The 22215-nt window shown below is 44.3% G+C and overlaps 1 long non-coding RNA gene across 1 annotated transcript; it reads left to right on the top strand.

Annotated features, from left to right (window-relative positions):
- Positions 1 to 677: 677 nt before the first annotated feature.
- Positions 678 to 20350, top strand: LOC132206347 (uncharacterized). The gene is made up of 3 exons (XR_009442984.1): positions 678 to 1069; positions 4504 to 4642; positions 19981 to 20350. It is a non-coding gene; the product is annotated as an uncharacterized LOC132206347 (long non-coding RNA).
- The last annotated feature ends 1865 nt before the right edge of the window (positions 20351 to 22215 follow it).

Genomic DNA, 22215 nt, shown 5'->3' with positions numbered 1-22215 from the left:
ATCAACTCCGTGAAAGATTCTCTTTCGTCTGCCCGAAATTTGTTGGTCTTCCAGAGCAAGGAGATGACCTCGATTCAGTGTTGCAGACTGGGACATGCCAAGATCCTGGACTATGGGCCGAGAGATGCACTAAAGCTGGGGGCAGCTGCGACCGAGGCACAATGGGGAAAGACAACCGCCTTCCGATGCCTCAAATATGGACAAAGATAGTCTTGTACAAGTCAGAAACACGTTGGTTGGTTTGTTTGCCTGATAGAATAAAACCCCAATATTTGCTTCTTTCTTCATATGCTGCTGTAGGGAACTGAACTGCTTTAGTGACTATTTATGCATATGAAGTTTTTTTATGAATAAAGTATATGGTTGAAAAGAAAGTGGCAGATTTAAAGACAATATAAGGAGGAATTGCTTCTCGCAAAGTGAATCAGTGAAATTCATAAACCCAGAGTGTGTTAGATGCCTGGACTTTTGAGTAAATTTGAGGAGGTAGACAGTTCTTTCAAATTAGTAATGGGTTGAAGGGTTCCGGGGAGTGGGCAGCAAAGGGGAATTGCGGTCGGGATGAGGTCAGCCTTGATGATATTAAATTAGCGAGGGGCTGAATGGCCTATTCCTGCTCCTGGTTCTGAAATGTCAAATGGGACATTTCTATACGATCTGTGAAAGTGCCGTACAGATTACGAGGAAGACATTGATGGAATTGAGTGTGTCCTGTTTTTTTTGTCTGAGGTTCTGGCGGTACCAACGGAGAAGTGGAGCGGAGAGTTGAAATGGAATCGATTAATTCATTGAAACGCCTCCTCCATCGCTCACTTTGACGCACATCGGGACGAGGCGAGAGGCTGCGAACCTTCAGATCAGACGCGCTTGGGAACAGGCACGAACGTCACTGCGAACGCCAACATGCTCAGTGGGAGGAGCAGAGCTGCTGTGAAATGTGCTCAAGGCAGAGTGGGCCGGAGAATGGGAGGAGGACGGACGTGTCGACCACCCCGCGGCCTCTTCAAATCGCCTCTCTTGAACAGTGACTAATGTTAATGACGACGTGTGTGTAAGACGCGGAAACTCGGTGGGTTTTCTAACGCAAACATAGCTGTCCCCCCCCCGCCCCTCAACTGAGCCGCACCTCATGATAAATTCGCCCCAAGCCGCCAAGCGTAATAATAAACATTCATAATAACCAGTCCCGGGTATCGCAGGCAATAATTTGTTTGTTTTTTTGTTAATTGTCAAACTGTTCAGCCTGTATTTCCAACAAATGGCCCATCACTTGCAGGTTCCATGATAATAAAATGTGAGGCTGGATGAACACAGCAGGCCAAGCAGCATCTCAGGAGCACAAAAGCTGACGTTTCGGGCCTAGACCCTTCATCAGAGAGGGGGATGGGGAGAGGGAACTGGAATAAATAGGGAGAGAGGGGGAGGCGGACCGAAGATGGAGAGGAAAGAAGATAGGTGGAGAGAGTATAGGTGGGGAGGTAGGGAGGGGATAGGTCAGTCCAGGGAAGACGGACAGGTCAGGGAGGTGGGATGAGGTTAGTAGGTAGCTGGGGGTGCGGCTTGGGGTGGGAGGAAGGGATGGGTGAGAGGAAGAACCGGTTAGGGAGGCAGAGACAGGTTGGACTGGTTTTGGGATGCAGTGGGTGGGGGGGAAGAGCTGGGCTGGTTGTGTGGTGCAGTGGGGGGAGGGGACGAACTAGGCTGGTTTAGGGATGCAGTAGGGGAAGGGGAGATTTTGAAACTGGTGAAGTCCACATTGATACCATATGGCTGCAGGGTTCCCAGGCGGAATATGAGTTGCTGTTCCTGCAACCTTCGGGTGGCATCATTGTGGCACTGCAGGAGGCCCATGATGGACATGTCATCTAAAGAATGGGAGGGGGAGTGGAAAAGGTTTGCGACTGGGAGGTGCAGTTGTTTGTTGCGAACTGAGCGGAGGTGTTCTGCAAAGCGGTCCCCAAGCCTCCGCTTGGTTTCCCCAATGTAGAGGAAGCCGCACCGGGTACAGTAGATGCAGTATACCACATTGGCAGATGTGCAGGTGAACCTCTGCTTAATGTGGAATGTCATCTTGGGGCCTGGGATAGGGGTGAGGGAGGAGGTGTGGGGACAAGTGTAGCATTTCCTGCGGTTGCAGGGGAAGGTGCCGGGTGTGGTGGGGTTGGAGGGCAGTGTGGAGCGAACAAGGGAGTCACGGAGAGAGTGGTCTCTCCGGAAAGCAGACAGGGGAGGGGATGGAAAAATGTCTTGGATGGTGGGGTCGGATTGTAAATGGCGGAAGTGTCGGAGGATGATGCGTTGTATCCGGAGGTTGGTAGGGTGGTGTGTGAGAACGAGGGGGATCCTCTTAGGGCGGTTGTGGCGGGGGCGGGGTGTGAGGGATGTGTTGCGGGAAATACGGGAGACGCGGTCAAGGGCGTTCTCGATCACTGTGGGGGGAAAGTTGCGGTCCTTAAAGAACTTGGACATCTGGGATGTGCAGGAGTGGAATGTCTTATCGTGGGAGCAGATGCGGCGGAGGCGGAGGAATTGCAGGTTCCACTGTGGCTTGACCCACAAACTGGGCACTGACCAGAGGCTTGCCTTCAGTCTCATGCGCACTCTTGTTTAAAGGATAGCCCATCCCGAAATGGTTACCCTCCCCGCCTCCAACACACACACACACACACAAACAGACACACATCAAGCAGGTTTAGAAATGTTAGTCTAAGCAAACTGGGCAAGAATACCATTCAAGGTTTTTCTGCCAAAATATAAAGTCAGAAGTCATATGACCAAAGTCAGTTCACCTGATGAAGGAGCAGTGCTCCAAGAGCTTGTGATTTTAAATACACCTGTTGGACTGTAACCTGGTGTTGCAACTTCTAACTTTGTTCACCCCAGTCCAACACAAGCACCTCTACATATAACAGGGGTCTGTTAAGCTCTAAGATTATTCCTGAGAAAGAAAATAGAAAATGCCTTTGTTTGGAAGCTTGAGAAAAGTAATTTTTTTTTGCAAAGTCTGTACAGAACTGTTTTGGATCTTTGTACATACTTATAATTTATGAGTAATTTTTTGCAAGTACGAAAAGGTACATCAAGCAGAGTGCTTATTGGCAATGATGAATATTTCTGTTCTGTTTTGGGGGGACATGTATTGCCCCTAGGAAGGAAGGGGAATGCACACAGAGGTCCCATCTTAGCCCCTATTCACCTCTTCCCCCTCCTTTGTTGAAGATGTACGTCATGCAACTGAAAAATGCTCACATGAATTTTCTATCACGCCCATTAATGGGAACCTTTCAGTTTTGAAGCAAGTGTTTACTTGTGCTTCCCACTCCTGCACCATTTATTTGTAAATGTCAACTCGATACACAACACAGTATAAGTGTCAGCCGTGGTTTAGTGGGTGGCACTCTCGCCTCTGAGTCAGAGAGGTTGTGGGTTCCAGTCCTACTGTGGAGACTTGAGCGTGTAACCCAATTGGGCACAGCAACTGTGGCAAGAAGGAAGTGCCATTGAAGATGCTGCATTTTAAATGAGATGTTAAAATGCCCATTTCAGGTGATCTGTAAAAGAGAAATGGAAATTGGAAATGATAAACTGAAGTTCTCTTTAACATTCAATGTCTTTCTTTGATCGATATCACTATAATAAAGTACCAGTCACAATCGGTGATTGGTCCTCCAGCAGTAGGTCTAGCACTTAGCAGCAGGAATAGTTTATTCAGTCCTTTTAGCAATCTCCAACATTCGATAAATATAATGGGTGATCTAGTTGTGGTCTCAACTCCACTTTTCTGTCTGCCCCAATAGACCTTCACACCCCTCATCCATCAAAAGTTTATCTGGTGCACTGCTGAATAAATTCAAGGACTTATCTCCACGACTGTCAAAGGAAGAGAATTCCACTGACTAACTACACTCTGAGAGAAAACAATTATCCTCATCTCCAACATAAAAGTGAGATCTCTTGTTTTTACAAGAGAGAGTATCCTCTGAGTAGTCATCCTATCAAGTCCCCTCTTGTGTGTTAAAACAAGAATACCTGCCATTTTTATAAACCCCAAAAGGTATAGATCCAATCATTCATAAGATAACCCCTCATCCAAGGAATGAGTCGAATGAACCTTGTCTGAATTTTCTCTAATGCTCTTTTTTTTTCAAAAATAAGGACACCAAAACTGTGCACAGCACTTCAGATGTGATCTCACCAATGCCCCATACAGCTGCAGTAATATTTCTCCGAGTAAGAAAACTTACTTCCCTACTTATCTTGGTGTAATCAGCAAATTTAGCTACCATACATCAGTCCCTTCATCCAATTCATTGATATAAGTTGCAAACAGTTGAAACCTTCACACTGATCATTTGACCACACAAATGAAAGAGAAACACCAATTGCACTATTTCTAAATTGTGAGAACCTCTAATAATCTAGACAAAAATTGAATAAATTTCTCATGTTAAAACCAAACAATTATTTAACTAAGCAAATATTTTTATCTTTATTCACTGAAAGGATGTGGGCATCACTAGCAAGCTCAGCATTTGTACCAGTTTCCAATTGTCCTTGAGCTGGACAGCTTGCTAGGCCACTTCAGAGGGCAGTTAAGAGTCAATCACACTGTGGACCGGGAGTCACATGCAGGTCAGACCAGGTAAGGATGGCAGATTTCATAGAGTCATAGAGTTGTAGAGATGTACAGCACGCTAACAGACCCTTCGGTCCAACTTGTCCATGCAGACCAGATATCCTAAATTAATCTAGTCCCATTTGCCAGCATTTCCTTCCCTAAGAGGACATTAATGAATGAGATCTCTTTTCAAAAAAACAATCCATGGTCATTTCATGGTGTAGCTTGTAATACCATATATATTGATTGAATTCAAATTCCACCAATTGTCACAGTAGGATTGGACCTATGTCCACAGAGGATTAACAAAGGCTTCCTATTTACTAGTCTAGTGATAATATCACTACATGACTGTCTTTCCCATTTAATGAAAAGTTGATTTTCCAACAGCCAGATAGCTAGTTTTGACTATAGGTCGGTATTATGTGTCAGGGCTCTGCAAGTGGTATGGACTATCAGAGAATTTCCCGGTGAATTGAAGATTCTGATGGGCAATTCCCTTGTGCCTGCAACCCTTGGAAAGTATCCATTTAATGCTCAGGGTTCAGCTGCAGTTCAGTTAACAGTTAGAAAAGTTAGAGATAATGGGAACTGCAGATGCTGGAGAATTCCAAGATAATAAAATGTGAGGCTGGATGAACACAGCAGGCCAAGCAGCATCTCAGGAGCACAAAAGCTGACGTTTCGGGCCTAGACCCTTCATCAGAGAGGGGGATGGGGAGAGGGAACTGGAATAAATAGGGAGAGAGGGGGAGGCGGACCGAAGATGGAGAGGAAAGAAGATAGGTGGAGAGAGTATAGGTGGGGAGGTAGGGACGGGATAGGTCAGTCCAGGGAAGACGGACAGGTCAAGGAGGTGGGATGAGGTTAGTAGGTAGATGGGGGTGCGGCTTGGGGTGGGAGGAAGGGATGGGTGAGAGGAAGAACCGGTTAGGGAGGCAGAGACAGGTTGGACTGGTTTTGGGATGCAGTGGGTGGGGGGGAAGAGCTGGGCTGGTTGTGTGGTGCAGTAGGGGGAGGGGACGAACTGGGCTGGTTTAGGGATGCAGTAGGGGAAGGGGAGATTTTGAAACTGGTGAAGTCCACATTGATACCATTAGGCTGCAGGGTTCCCAGGCGGAATATGAGTTGCTGTTCCTGCAACCTTCGGGTGGCATCATTGTGGCAGTGCAGGAGGCCCATGATGGACATGTCATCTAGAGAATGGGAGGGGGAGTGGAAATGGTTTGCGACTGGGAGGTGCAGTTGTTTGTTGCGAACTGAGCGGAGGTGTTCTTGCGGAATTCTGGTTGGAATGCCATGCTTCTAAGAATTCTCGTGCATGTCTCTGTTTGGCTTGTCGAGCATTCTTAGAAGCATGGCATTCCAACCGGAATTCCATCAACAAACACATTGACTTGGAGCCAATCTACCATCCCCTGAGAAAAAGAACAGGAAATGACATCATCAACCCAAGGAAACCTAACCAGATAAATAGAAAGCGGGACATAACACCAGCGCTTCGTCGGAGGCTCACTGATGGTGTTACCTAGAATGGTGATGAAACGTCTGAAAACTAACCTTCCAGCTCAGTGAGCAAACTCACATCCAGAACCTCAACCTGAGCTACAAATCTTCTCAAAACTTGCTAACCTGGTACCCTATTTACCCGTATCCTTCTTATATGGCATGCTACCCACCAAGCATGCTGCATATTTTGCACCTGGTTTACTACCCTCATGTTTAAAAGCTTACCCTTTCGTAGGAGTTGTCAGATGGTTGGCAGTGCTGCTAATATTTCAATCACAGAATGTATTACCTACTGCCAATGGAAAAGGGAGCGTGGTTTGCCTTGTCCTGTGAGTGACCAGTTAGGTTTAAAGTTTATTCCACCTTTTTGAAGAAGCCATGTTTGGAACCACCTGCCAGAAATTCAGAGCTCTTTCTGAAGTTAAAAAAAAGCAGGGCTGGATGTCCAGTTACAGTACAGGAGGATCAACCTTGGCACTGCTCTAGGTAGATTTTCTTTCACTCATATTTTTGGGCCCATCCTTAATTGCCCTTGAGAAGGTGTTAATGAGTCCTCTTCTGAAGTACAACTGAGTGGCTTGCTTGCCACATATGCAATCATATGTGGACCTGACCTGGCAATGAATGGACATTATTGAACCAGATGAGTTGTCATGACAATCCAGAGGTTAATAGACATGACGTGGAGATGCCAGTATTGGACTGGGGTGGTCAGACGTATGTCACATGACACCAGGTTATAGGCCAGCAGGCATATTTGAAATCACAAGCATTTGAAGTGCTACTCTTTTTAAAGCAGCGTCACCCCAAAAGCTCGTGATTTCAAACGAGTCTGTTGGACTATAACCAGGTGTCGTGTGACTTCTCAATATGTCAATAAAGACATTGGACTCGCCACACCATCTCTGCTTTCTTCATGCAGATGCTGCCAGACCTGCTGAGTTTCACCAGCAATTACTGTTTTTGTTTCAAATCTCCAACATTCCCAGTTCTTTGTTTTATATTACAGTAGGTTAATAGTCTCCATTCATACTGCTAACTTTGAATTCTGGTTTTACTGGTTCCACCGGTTTACAGGGGCGGAGCTCTATACCATATAGCCAAAACTATACTAATTTGTGCTGATGTGAACCTGTTTGCATCAGACCTGTTTATTCAATGTCACAAGATTTAATTGCGGTGAGCAGATTAACCCTCAGTTTCAGCATAATTGTCTCTTTGTAGCCCGGCTGTCTGTAAATCCCTGGCTCCCGTACAAGGTCAAAAAGAAAAGCAGGAAATGACTGGCTTTCTGTTTTACACCTTTTTTTGAAAAGATCACTTTCAATTGGTAACATATTGTGGCCTCTAAAGTATGACGTCTGACATGTGACATTTGCAGTTAACACATGAAGTGTGATGTTTGAAGTGTCACACCTGCAACATGACACATGAAATGTAACCACTACATGATTGTTTATTTCTTAATGCAAGGCTTCTATTTGCTGTCAGCTATAATAGATTTTGTTTTCTAAGTGCCATAACCATATGTATTAATAAATAAGAGATAGTAGGAACTGCCGATGCTGGAGTCTGAGATAACAAGGTGTAGAGCTGGATGAACACAGCAGGCCAGGCAGCATCAGAGGAGCAGGAAAGCTGACGTTTCGGGTCTGGACCCTTATTCAGAAATGGGGGAGGGGAAGGGGACACTGAAATAAATAGAGAGAGGGAGAGGCGTTGATGGAAGGTGGATAGAGGAGCAGATAGGTGGAGAGAAGACGCACAGGCCAAGGAGGCGGGGATGGAGCCAGGGATGCACCTCATATTTCGCTTGGGAACCATGCAGCCCAATGGTCTCAATGTGGACTTCACAAGTTTCAAAATCTTCCCACCCCCGACCTCATCCCAAGACCAGCCCAGCTTGTCCCCGCCTCCTTGACCTGTCCTTCTTTTTTCCCAACTATCCACTCCTCCCACCTCACTGACCAAACCCACCCCTACCTCCTACCTACTAACCTTATCTCTACCTCCTCAACCTGTCCGTCATCTGTCCCACCTACCCGCCTGTCCCTCCTCACTGACCAACCCCCATCTCAACTCCCTGCTAACACCTTTACTGGCTCCATTCCCACCTCCTTTACCTGTCCGTCTTCTCTCCAACTATCTGCTTCTTTATCCACCCTCTATCTTCGCTTCCCCTTCTCTCTATTTATTTCAGAGTCCCCTTCCCCTCCCCCATTTCTGAAAAAGGGTCCAGACCGGAAAAGTCAGGCTGTCCTGCTCCTCTGATGCTGCCTGGCCTGCCGTGTTCATCCAGCTCTACACCTTGTATTAATAAGTAAGTAGCTGTACATATTTTGCATCATTTCTTAACATTTTCGACAATCACTGCAAAGCTAATATTACCAATCTCCTTCTATCACATAGACGAGATGTTGAGACTTCACTTGAATGTTCAACCTTAGGAACATGGGAGGGGGTGAACAGTGTTTAAGGATATGGTACAGTGATACTGTCACAGGTTCAGCAATTCACAGGCACAGACTGATGCTCTTAGGAACTCGGAGGAAGACTGAAAAGCAGGACTTCCAGGGTGGTAATCTTTGGTTTGCTTCCAGTTCCTCGGGCTGGAGAGGGCAGGAACAGGGAGATAATGGACTTGAATGTGTGCCTGAGGAACTTGTGCAGAAAGCAAGGATTTAAATTCTTGGATCACTGGGGTAAGATTTGCGGTTAAGGATAAATTATACAAGGGGGATGGGCTGCACCTTAATAGGTGGGGGACCAGCATTCTGGTGGGCAGGTTTGCCACTGCAACACAGGTGTGTTTAAACTAAGTAGTAGGGGGGAAGGGGACAAACTGGAAATGTAAGAAGAAAGTTAAAGGGAAAGTGAAAATAAGAGAAGTTGAGAAAGACAACAGAATCAACCGAGCAGAAAACTCAAGGAGGGTTCATACAGAATGGTCAGGTGAAACAGGGATTGATTGGAAGGGTGAGAGGAGTAACAAATTAAAAATATCAGATATAAATGCACGAAGTATAAGAAATAAGGTGGATGAGCTTGAGGCTCAGTTGGAAATTGGCAGGTACGATGTTGTGGGGATAACTGAGACGTGGCTTCAAGTGGACAGGGCCTGGGAAATGAATATTCAAGGCTATACGTGCTATCGAAAGGACAGACTGATGGGCAGAGGGGGTGGGGTAGCCCTGTTGTTGAGGAATGATATTCAGTCCCTTGCGAGGGGGGACATAGAATCAGGAGATGTAGAATCAGTATGGATAAAGCTGAGGAATTCTAAGGGTAGAAAGACCATAATGGGAGTTATCTACAGGCCCCCAAACAGTAGTCAGGAGGTAGGGTGCAGGTTGAATCAAGAGTTGAAATTGGCCTGTCACAAAGGTATCATGAGAGTTGTTATGGGAGATTTCAACATGCGGGTAGACTGGGAGAATCAGGATGGTACTGGACCCCAAGAAAGGGAGTTTGTAGAGTGCCTCTGAGATGGATTCTTGGAACAGCTGGTACTGGACCCTACCAGGGAGGAGGCAATTCTGGATCTGGTGTTGTGCAACGAACCGGATTTGATCAGGGATCTCAAAGTAAAGGAGCCATTAGGAGGTAGTGACCATAATATGGTAAGATTTAATCTGCAGTTTGAGAGAGAGAAGGGAGAATTGAAAGTGTCAGTATTGCAGTTGAACAAAGGGAACTATGGAGCTATGAGGGAGGAGCTGGCCAAAGTTCAATGGTTCAATACCCCAGCAGGGATGGCAGTGGAACAACAATGGCAGGTATTTCTGGATATAATGCAGAAGGTGCAGGATCAGTTCATTCCAAAGAGGAAGAAAGATCCTAAGGGGAGGCAGGAGCGGCCATGGCTGATGAGGGAGGTTAAGGACTGTATAAGGATAAAAAAGAAGAAATATAACACAGCAAAGATGAGTGGGAAGCTGGAGGACTGTGAAAGTTTTAAAGAGTGACAGAGGATAACTAAAAAGGCAAAACGTGGAAAAAAAATGAGGTATGAAGGCACACTGGCCAAAAATATAAAGGAGGATAGTAAAAGCTTTTTTAGGTATGTGAAAATAAAAAAATCATTAAGACTAAAATTGGGCCCTTGAAGACAGAAACGGGTGAATTTATTATGGGGAACAAGGAAATGGCAGAAGAGTTGAATAGGTACTTTGGATCTGTCTTCAGGGAAGACACAAGCAATCTCCCAGATGTTATAGTGGCTGAAGGACCGAGGGTAATGGACGAACTGAAGGGTATTTATATTAGGCAGGAAATGGTGTTGGATAGACTGTTAGGTCTGAAGTCTGATAAGTCCCCAGGACCTGATGGTCTGCATCCCAGGGTACTTAAGGAGGTGGATCTAGAAATCGTGGACGCATTGGTAATTATCTTCCAATGTTCTATAGATTCAGGATCAGTTCCTGAGGCTTGGAGGGTGGCAAATGTTGTCCCACTTTTCAAGAAAGGAGGGAGAGAGAAAACAGGGAATTATAGACCGTTAGCCTGACATCGGTGATGGGGAAGATGCTGGAGTCAATTATAAAAGATGAAATTACGAATCATTTGGATAGCAGTAACAGGATAGGTCAGAGTCAGCATGGATTTACGAAGGGGAAATCGTGCTTGACTAATCTTCTGGAAATTTTTGAGGATGTATCTATGAAGATTGATAAGGGAGAGCCAGTGGATGTAGTGTACCTGGACTTTCAGAAAGCCTTTGATAAAGTCCCGCATAGGAGATTGGTGAACAAAATCAGGGCACATGGTATTGGGGGCAAAATACTGACTTGGATTGAAAATTGGCTGGCTGACAGGAAGCAAAGAGTAGTGATAAACAGGTCCCTTTCAGAATGGCAGGTGGTAACCAGTGGGGTACCACAAGGTTTGGTGCTGGGACCGCAGCTGTTTACAATATACATTAATGATATAGATGAAGGCATTAAAAGTAATATTAGCAAATTTGCTGATGACACAAAGCTGGGTGGCAGTGTGAAATGTGCGGAGGATGTTATGAGAATACAGGGTGACTTGGACAGGCTAGGTGAGTGGACGGCTGCATTGCAGATGCAGTTTAATGTGGATAAATGTGTGGTTATCCACTTTGGTGGCAAGAACAGGAAGGCAGATTACTATCTAAATGGAGTCAAGTTAGGTAAAGGGGAAGCACAATGAGATCTAGGTGTTCTTGTACATCAGTCAATGAAAGCAAGCATGCAGGTACAGCAGGCAGTGAAGAAAGCTAATAGCATGCTGGCCTTCATAACAAGAGGAATTGAGTATAGGAGCAAAGAGGTCCTTCTGCAGCTGTACAGGGCCCTGATGAGACTGTACCTGGAGTATTGTGTGCAGTTTTGGTCTCCAAATTTGAGGAAGGACATTCTTGCTATTGAGGGAATGCAGCGTAGGTTCATGAGGTCAATTCCCGGAATGGCGGGACTATCATATGTTGAAAGATTGGAGCAACTGGGCTTGTATACACTTGATTGTATCAGAGATAATGGGAACTGCAGATGCTGGAGAATCCAAGATAGTAAAGTGTGAAGCTGGATGAACACAGCAGGCCAAGCAGCATCTCAGGAGCACAAAAGCTGACGTTTCGGGCCTAGACCCTTCATCAGACTCTCTGATGAAGGGTCTAGGCCCGAAATGTCAGCTTTTGTGCTCCTGAGATGCTGCTTGGCCTGCTGTATTCATCCAGCTTCACACTTTATTATCTTGTATACACTTGAGTTTAGGAGGATGAGAGGGAATCTGATTGAGACGTATAAGATAATTAAAGGATTGGTCACTCTGGAGGCAGGAAGCATGTTTCCGCTGATGGGGGAGTCCAGAACCAAAGGACACAGTTTAAAAATAAGGGGTAGGCCATTTAGAACAGAGTTGAAGAGAAACTTCTTCACCCAGAGAGTGGTGGATATATAGAACATAGAACATAGAACATTACAGCGCAGTACAGGCCCTTCGGCCCTCGATGTTGTGCCGACCTGTCATACTGATCTCAAGCCCATCTAACCTACACTATTCCATGTACGTCCATATGCTTGTCCAATGACGACTTAAATGTACCTAAAGTTGGCGAATCTACTACCGTTGCAGGCAAAGCGTTCCATTCCCTTGCTACTCTCTGAGTAAAGAAACTACCTCTGACATCTGTCCTATACCTTTCACCCCTCAATTTAAAGCTATGCCCCCTCGTTCTCGCCGTCCCCATCCTAGGAAAAAGGCTCTCCCTATCCACCCTATCTAACCCTCTGATTATTTTATATGTTTCTGCCCCAGAAGGCAGTGGAGGCCAAGTCTCTGGATAGTTTCAAGAAAGAGATAGATAGAGCTCTTAAAGATAGTGGAATCAAGGGTTATGGGGATAAGGCAGGAACAGGATACTGATTGTGGATGATCAGCCGTGATCATAATGAATGGTGGTGCTGGCTCGAAGGGCCACATGGCCTACTCCTGCACCTATTGTCTATTGTCTATTGTCTATTGACACAGATTCACATCCAATCATGGCTGCTGGCAGAATTTAAATTTAGTTAATAAATCCAGAATATAATGGTGACTATATCCGGTTCATCCTTGCCTTTTATGGATGGAATTCTGTCATCCTTACTTGGCATGGTCTACATATCACATCAGACACACAGCAGTGTGGTTGATTCTTTATTGTCCTCTCAAATAGCGTAGCAAGCCACTCAGTTCAAAGGCAATTTAGGATGGACAAAGTCAGAAGTCACACGACACCAGGTTATAGCCAAACAGGTTTATTTGAATTCACAAGCTTTCAAAGTGCTGCTCCTTTTCCTCAAAGCAGCACAGTCCAGCACTGGCACTTCCACAGTTTGGGATGGGACACCCCATGAAAGAATATAGAGAAAGAAGTGCCCAGGACGGGGATGAGAAAAGATGAGGAGCAACTCAGAAGCATTAGTGAAGACACCATATTCTCACTATCCCCGTATCTGTAGCCTTCCACAACTGTCCAAGATCTCTGTACTACTTCCATTCTGGGCTCATCTACAGCTTTGATTTCCACCATTATTTGCCCTAACTTCTGCTATCTGAAGTTCTGAAATTCCCTTCCTAAATCTGCTCTGTACCTCAAAAGAATGTTCATTAAATCCTAAGTCTCTGCCCAATCTTTTACACACCTGCTGCAAACACCTCCACAAGTCAAAATTTGTGCTTGATAATGCTCCTGTGAATCACCTAGTGATGTTTATTTTGTGAAACACCACTATATAAATACAAGTTGTTCTGTTCAGGAAACAGGGTGAGTAGCCAGCAAGTGCGCATTCTAGAACCGGGAAACTCAAACACCTGACCAATATCAAACTGTTGTATTAAGGAAAGTTTAACATGGTAAGGTTGTGAGGAGTGTTGCTGAACAAAGAGACCTTGGAGTGCAGGTTCATAGTTCCTTGAAAGTAGAGTCACAGGTCGACAGGATAATGAAGAAGGTGTTTGTGGTATGCTTGCCTTTATTGGTCAGTGCATTGAGTAAGGGAGTTGGGAGGTCATTGTGCAGCTGTACGAGACATTGGTTCGGCCACTTTTGGAGTACTGCATGCAATTCTGGTCTCCCTCCTGTAGGAAAAATGTGAAACTTGAAAGGTTTCAGAAAAGATTTACGAGGACGCTGCCGGGGTTGGAGGGTTTGAGCTATAGGAAGAGGCTGAATAGGCTGGGGCTATTTTCCCTGGAGCGTCAGAGGCTGAGGGATGACCATATAGTGGTTTATAATATCATGAGGGACATGGATAGAGTAAATAAGCAAAGTCATTACCCCAGGTTGAGGAAGTCCAAAACTAGAGGGGCATAGATTTAAGGTGAGAGGGGAAAGATATAAAAGGGACCTAAGGGGCAACTTTTTCACACAGAGGTTATGGGTGTATGGACTGAGCTGCCGGAGGAAGAGATGGAGGCCGATACAATTACAACATTTAAATGAATATATGAATAGGAAGAGTTTGGAGGGGCACAGGCCAAATGCTGGCAGATGGGACTAGATTTATTTAGGATATCCAGCAGGTATGAACTAGTTGGACTGAAGGGTCTATTTCCATGCTGTATGTCTCCATGACTCTATGACTGTAAGGTCATTATTTTAAGCTTGAGTTTTTCACCGGTTGTAATGCAATTGGCAGTTATTTGCAAGTGCAGCAATTGTAGTGACTTTGTTCAGGCTGTAACAGGGCATTGCATTGCTGAAAGTTATCAGTATATTTTTATGAATTGACACGACCTCACGGGGCAATTCTCAAACACAGAATACAGTATCTTTTAAAATCTGTTGATGCTGATGATGCTAATTATTTTGCAAATCACATGACTAGTGCTTAGTATAGTAATACACACAAACAAGAAAAATTGTTCTCACTAGGCAAAAGTGCAGGGAATTTTCACGACCACACGCTCTTTTCAGAGAAACAGCTCGTCGTCAGTTGTTGCCTTACAAACTTGCCAGGAAACTGAAACCAGTCAGCATCAACAATCTTGCAGCAACCTACTCCCAGGATTCATGGGTCATGCTACATTTGTCTTTAGATCATCTCTCATGCCCACTGTCACTTTACTGTCAGGTCTGTCAACTGATAGGTCGCTGCATGAATTACCACGAAAGGTAAAATTAAATATTGCTGATCGTATCTGGATACTTTATCAGAGTCAAGTACATCGTCATTAAGATTAAGAGGCCATAAAGTGCTTACTTTGATTTCTATATCGCCCACAATGCAAATTTGAGTGTAATCACTGACAGATAGGAAAAGACTTTATAGCCCAACCAGCCTGTTAACATATGCACTCCACATCCCACTCAAACCATTGAATCTTCTGGGAGGGGAAAAGCAGCCTCATCGATCCTTTAGCGCTTCGAGGGGTTTGAATGACCTTATGCAAACTGGTGGGCTCTTTAGGATTCTGTGTGCCCCGGTGAAGTCAGTGACCCAACAGATCCTAGAGAGGTCACAATATTCCTATAGATTTTGGATATGTCTCAATGATATATAGACTGTGGTGAGGTATGAATTGGAAATGTGAGGGGCTTCAATGATCTTACGATCTTGGTATTTTCCCAATGGTTCCATGGTCTTCTAACATCTAGGGACTTTAGACTATGGAAGTTAACAGTACCTTCTCCTGTGTCCTGTAAAAGGGTCGCTAGACTCAAAATGTTAACTCTGCTTTCTCTCCACTGATGCTGTCAGACCTGCTGAGTTTCTAAAGCAGTTTCTGTTCTGATATCTCCTTCAACACTTCTCTGCCTGAAGGCAGGTCCTTTACAGTTATTCTCCAGAAAGTTCCACAATTGTTTACATGTTGGACAAAGAGGCAGTTTCTAACTGTGCCTCAGTTGGAGCAGGGATTGACACTGTACTAAAATGTCAATATCTAATGACACCAGTATTAATCTGACCATCAGGTCAGCCATTGAGCTAACTGGCTCCCCAACCAATGGTATATGTTTGCATTTAAAACACCAGAAGTCCCTGAGAGTTGCCAGTCCACATGGAATAATATGCAAGAAACCGACAGCGTTGTTGCAGGGAGAGGAAAGAATACTACAAGGAAAACAAACTTTGAAAAAGATCTCTACACAAAAATATACAGCAAAGAATACGAGACAATATCCTAAACACATTAAACAAATGAAAATCCCTTTCTTATACAAATAAATCATTTTAGAAGAGTTTGTTATTTTCTGATCAAATAATTAGTGTTTCTTCGAAAAGGTACGTTATGACCCATTCTGCAATCCAGTTATTGTGTTACACTGCTGGGAAACAAACGCAACAGGCTTGCAGCACCTACACAATCTTATTGCAAGGCATTTTTCTGGTTATACCAATGCTGGGGGACTTTTCTTGTCCCATGTAAGCCATTATTTCTTAAAGGACCTTAGATAACAATGACAGACTTAGATAAGGTAGACAATGATGAGGGAGACATAGATTTAAGATCTGGGCAAGGGGAAGGAGACCTATTGTTTAGATGCAGCGAACAACAATGCCCTGAAACTCTCTGCCCATGGGGGTGGTAGAAGCAGGGACAATCAATGGTTTAAATATAAGTAAGCCTGAAGGCTGCGGGGGTTGAACAAAGGATTGGAACTAATTGGATTTCTCCCTGGGGAGTATTGACTTGGAGGGCTGATTGGCTTCCTTTTGAGCCGTCTCACAGACCAATAATTAACACCTTCATAGTTACAGTGACTGAAACTGATTGTATGTGCAGCAAAATTGCTTGGCTCACCATGATTTCCCCCCTTCAGAAGCTGTGGTCTTTCCACCACATGGGCCTACAAGTGCAAACCTCACCCAGGAGAACATCCTTTGATAAATGAGCCTAAACATTAAGGTCAAGGGTGTGTTCTTCTTCATGCTCCCATCTTCAGGATCGATTAAAACAAAAGGATGAAACATTGTGGACTGCTTATTGCAGAGACAGAAAGTCTTGACTCAATGGCTGGCAGGCTATTTGGCTGCAGAGGGCGTCCCCTCTGAAAATGTTTCCACTTTGCCAGAGGTCTGGTCCTACGCAGGGCCCAATTTGAACTCACTCCAAACCTGTGAATTTGCACAGAGTTAAAATTGGGCCCCTCACATTCTCCATCGGGGCCCATTGAAACAATAATGGGGAGTGTCCTTCGATAGTTGCTCCCCAGCCTGGACTAGGAACAGACAGGTCCCACTGAGATACACTCATTCAGCCTGCATGTGGCTGCAACTGAACTGATATAATTGGACTTAGGGTTTGAAACTCTTTGTAAAAGACCCGCAGGAGCCTTTGAACTCTAGAGAATGTTTCCTATTTCTTCTGAGTAAATGAAGGTTAAATATTGACATTACCTCTTTCCATTTAGCACTGGCCAAGTACCCGGTGAAGCAGCAGGGAAATCAGGAAATCTAAGGACTGATTCTCAGTCGGTAATGACTTAGAAGCGGTGAATGATTAAAGCGCATAAGGAGGCTGTTTGGCCCATCATGTCTGCATTCGGTCTCTGGAACAGCTTCTCACCTGTTCCCACACTCCCCGCGGCCCATTGAATTGTTCACTCGAGGTAACCATCTAGCTTCCTTTTTAAAGTTCTGATTGAATCTGACTTTAGCTGGTCTGAAAGGAGTCAAACTGACACCATTGCAACCGTGGAGAAGATGGAGGTAGGGCTTCAAAATTCTGAAACAACATAAAGAAATGCTGAAAGTCTGAAACAAAAACAGAAGTTGATGGGGGGAGAAGAGGCTCAGCAGGTCCAGCAGTATCATTGTCAGGACTGCTTCTTCTAGGTTATCAGGGTCATATCACGTTACTGTTTGGGTGCGTGGTGTTCATAGATTGGCTGCTACAAGATTTCTAAAGAAGGGTCCCGACCCGGAACGTCAGCCCTCCTGCTCCTCTGATGCTGCCTGACCCGCTGTGTTCCTCCAGCTCCTGTGTTAAATCTATCATTAAGCTGCCACAATTCCTGTCAGTCGTAACAGAGAGTGGACATGTGGTGGCGCAGGGAGCTGCGGAGATCTCAGGATGCAGCGGGAACTACAGTTCAAGGGATAATAAAATGTGAGGCTGGATGAACACAGCAGGCCAAGCAGCATCTCAGGAGCACAAAAGCTGACGTTTTGGGCCTAGACCCTTCATCAGAGCCTCTGATGAAGGGTCTAGGCCCGAAACGTCAGCTTTTGTGCTCCTGAGATGCTGCTTGGCCTGCTGTGTTCATCCAGCCTCACATTTTATTATCTTGGAATCTCCAGCATCTGCAGTTCCCATTATCTCTGATACAGTTCAAGGGATGTTGAGTATCTCGGAGCTAATTGTAATCATGGATGGATTTGAAATGTGCTGGGCGGAATTTCAGCTAAAATCCATGTTTGATAAATCAGCGCCGCAGGATGTCCTTGAGGAAGTAGGTATAGCTGTGAAAGACGGCTGTGGCAGTTGTCAGAGACACGGTCAATCCGAGATAACAAGGTGTGGAGCTGGACCAAAATCGGGTCGAGACCCGAAACGTCAACTTTCCTGCTCCTCTGGTGCTGCTTGGCCTGCTGTGTTCATCCAGCTCTACACCTTGTTGTCTCAGATTCTCCAGCATCTCCAGTTCCGATTATCTCTCTTGGCAGTTCCTACTAGCTCTTTGGTAGTGGTCAAACGCGACGAGGGAAATGAAAGAAAAGCAGGTGAACATGGTGAAAAGAGACCAACAGAAATCCTCTTACCTCCAGTTGGACATTTCTGGAAGAGACGTAGCTGTGAATTAAGCATTAAATAAAAGCAGAATACTGCAAGTAGTGAAAATGTTGAAGAAAAACTGAAAAATACTGGAAATATTTAGCAGGTCTGGTAGCATCTGTGGAGATAGAAGGAAACGTTTCCAGTTAAGAGACAATGCAGTGTAGAGCTGGAGGAACACAGCAGGCCAGGTAGCATCAGAGGAGCAGGAAACTTGATGTTTGGGGCTTGCTGTGTTCCTTCTGCCGTGTTGTCTCTGACTCCAGCATCTGCAGTTCTTGCTCCCTTTGAGTTTCCAGTTAAATACCTTTTTATTCTAGAGAAAACAATAATAGCCAGTTCCGTTTTTTGTGATACTGGTACTACAAAACCTCACAATATTCCAAGGCAAAGGACAGGTACAATTGCACTTGGTTGCTCTCCATGGCTTGTTAGAAATTGTGTTTTTGAATGTCTGTATCATAGGCGTGGCTGTGGGATTTCCACAAAGTCAGTCGAGACACATACAACAAAAACTAAAATTTATGTAGCGCCTTAAACATGGTAAAACATCTCCAGGCACATCAAAGGAGCGTTATGAAATAAATATTGTTACCAAGCAAAAGAAGCAGGCATCACAGCAGACCAATTTAGAGAAAGAGCAAACTTTTAAGAAGTGTGTTAAAAGTAAGAGAGGGAAGGGAGAAATGTTTAGAAGGAACATCTAGATTCCTCCTTTCCACCTTTTCCCACTCAGAAGGACTAGGGCAGCAACACCTGCAAGTTCCCCTGCATACCACAGACTACCCTGACTTGGAATTACATTGCTATTCCTTCACTGCGAAATCCTGGAACTCCTTCCCTCATAGCACCTCAAGGACTGCAGCAGCTCACCCAAATGGCAGCTCATCAGCACCTTCTCAGGGGCCATTAGGGATGGGCAGTAAATGCTGGCTCAGCCAATGAAGCCCACATCCTGTGAATGAGTAAAATAACACTTCAGAACTTAGGGCCTAGACAGGTTTGAAAACCAATAATGGGGCTAAGGATTTCAGGGATGTGCCAAAGACAGAATTGTTAGAACACTGAACTTCAAGAGCATGGGCATAATCCAACTATGAATCAACATCTTCCAGAAAGCAGGGAGAAAAACAGAAAAGTTTCTTAGAATACTCAAAGTAGCCTTTCCATTTCTACTTCTGAGCTAGGCCAATTGGCCTGAGATGATTATTTCATAAGGTTGGATGTAGAATAAAGCAGCACCATGCTGATGTGTCTGAAAGCAAATACTGTGAATACAAACATGCTGTTCAATACACATAATATGCAAGGCCTGAGACATCCCAAAGACTTTTAAAAAATACACCAACTTCACAAAGGAATATTTCCTGCAAGTGTTTACAAACAGACACGAATCACCTCAAATCTCAGAGCTGTGTCACTCACCCCTGACATCATCACGATAGAAATGAGGTCATTTCTTTAAGTTACCCTCAAACAAAAAAAATCTTGCCTAACCAAATACAGTCAAAACTGGAAATACTCATTGAACTTTCTCTTCACAGATTTCTATCAGGCTTGTTATGAATTTCTGACATTTTCTACATCACTAATTATCTTATTATTTAATCTTCTTTATTCTTTCAAAGGACCTGGGAATTACAGACAATTGTTGCCTGTCCCCAGTCGACCTGGAACTGAACGGACAGTTCAGAGACATCCACATGTTGATTTTAAATCATGATAGCTTCTCTTCGCGAAAGGACAGCAGTAGTGGACCCTAACGGATTCTGGTGATGTATGATAATAGCTGTCGACATTACATACTAGATTTGTTAACAATCTGCCATTGCTGATTTAAACTCATGTCCATGAAAGTATTAGCCTAGGGTCAATCTGTGGATTATTAGCCCAGGGTCATTATCACTCGCCAGGTAAGTACAACAAGAAAAAAATGTTCTAGGCATTTTACTAGGATTAATACCTTATCACATCTCAAATGGTTTTTTAAAACTGGTTTGATTACTTTCAGACTGAAGCAACCTCTATTCTGTCAGAGAGCTTTTCAGCTTCAGCCAAAGGGAGGTATAAACAGAGAGTGCAAGAGAAATTTGGCAGGCCTGGCTTTTCTTCTCATTCCTCGGAGCTGCCAGAACTGCAGAGTTTCTCGAGCAGTTTCTGTTTTCTTCTATTATTTAAGGCCTTTAAATGTCCTATCCAAACTTGTGTTGTTTTAAGGGAGTTTTTTTTTCAACTGTAACAGAAACTGGAAATCATATATCAGTACTGCTGGGAAACGGGACGAATTGTTTTGCTGTAAGGCTTGTTTTAGATTTTTAACAAAAACCGAAAGAACTGCGGGTGCTGTAAACAGGAACAAAAACAAAGTTGCTGGAAAAGCTCAGCAGGTCTGGCACCATCTGTGAAGGAAAAATAAAACAGTTCTGAGGAAGGGTCACCGGACCAGAAACGTTAACTTTTTTTTCCTTCACAGATGCTGTCAGACCTACTGAGCTTTTCCTCGTTTTGGATTAAATTATTTTCAGCCCCAAGTAGCATTTGTTTTTTTTGTGTCTGTAAAAATAGACCTACTTGCAAATCGGAGGGAATTTTTTTTGTTGTTGTTGTTGCTTTTTAAAAAGAAAATGGTCTATATTCTTTTGAGGATCGTACGCATTTGAAATGCCAGGCTGGAAACTCCCAGCTGCTCAGGATCAGCACACCTACGAGGGGGGTTCCCGGAAAGCCAGCCTCTCTGACGTCACGCCGTTCCGCTTTTGCCCAAATATGGGAGTTGGTTTCCGCACGTCAGAGCGGAAAGCCCCGGTCACACGCCCGGCGAAGCACGTCACGCTGCTAACACTGTTGCAACTTCAAGCTTTTACACAACTTCAGGGTAGGGCAGGAAACGGCTGTAATTCACTGTCAGCCTTTGTACCCGTCAGCAGATTTTGCAATAACCTGCCAGAAACAATCAGTGCGTTCAAGTATACGCTAAACATATATTTAACGCGTTTCTAAAATTAAAAATGAATTAAATATTAACAGCATCGTTCTCAATGTATTGAACAAGACAAGAAAATGTTGTTAAATAAAAAAGAATCTTTTTCTCAGTTTAGACACTTTGAACGATATATAATCAACGCCAAACACAGCGTTATGATATGCAACAGTGGTTTCTTCCCACTGAATTTCGAAATTCCCTTACGGGAAGATTGATTTTTGATCTGGTCGTTGTTCCCACCCCCGTTCCCCCCACCCCCCGCCACATAAAAGTACAGGCGATATAAAAGCGAAACACTGCTGGAAATCTGAACTAAACTCAGCAGGCCTGGCAGTGTCTGTGGAGATCAATCAGAGTTAGCGCTTCAGGTCCAGTGACCCTTCCTCAGAACCGTGTTGTCTGTAATCTGTATTGTGTTGTGAGAACGTGATAGCTAAAAAAGCAACAAAGTCCATCGATTGAGGCTTCTGTCTCGACCTCTACGCAGTTGCGTGATACAATGAAAATGAACTTATTGATTTAAAATTCTGCCAAACACACTGCAATTAAGTAAAGAAGCACATCCTACCCAAATACGATATTCTATCAAATCCAGGCATGATTGTTTGAAGACACCAATCTCATGCTCTCACATCTTGAATTGAAAATTCAATTGAATTCTTCAACCCAGTTTGAAAAGAACTCATCCCTCGCTCAGTGCTTCCCCATCCCGTCTTGATACATTACCCCTTTGGTAAGTAAACACAGAACCTCCTGTTTTTCAACAACAGGTAAGAACATAAAGATTAGGAGCAGGAGTAGGTCATTCGGCCTCTATGGCCTGCTCCATCATTTAATACCATTATGGTTAGCCTTATCTCCCCCCTCTGCTTTCTTGTAC

This window comes from Stegostoma tigrinum, chromosome 35, assembly GCF_030684315.1.
Source record: "Stegostoma tigrinum isolate sSteTig4 chromosome 35, sSteTig4.hap1, whole genome shotgun sequence".
NCBI lineage: Eukaryota > Metazoa > Chordata > Chondrichthyes > Orectolobiformes > Stegostomatidae > Stegostoma > Stegostoma tigrinum.
This window is presented reverse-complemented; position numbering and strand designations above follow the sequence as displayed.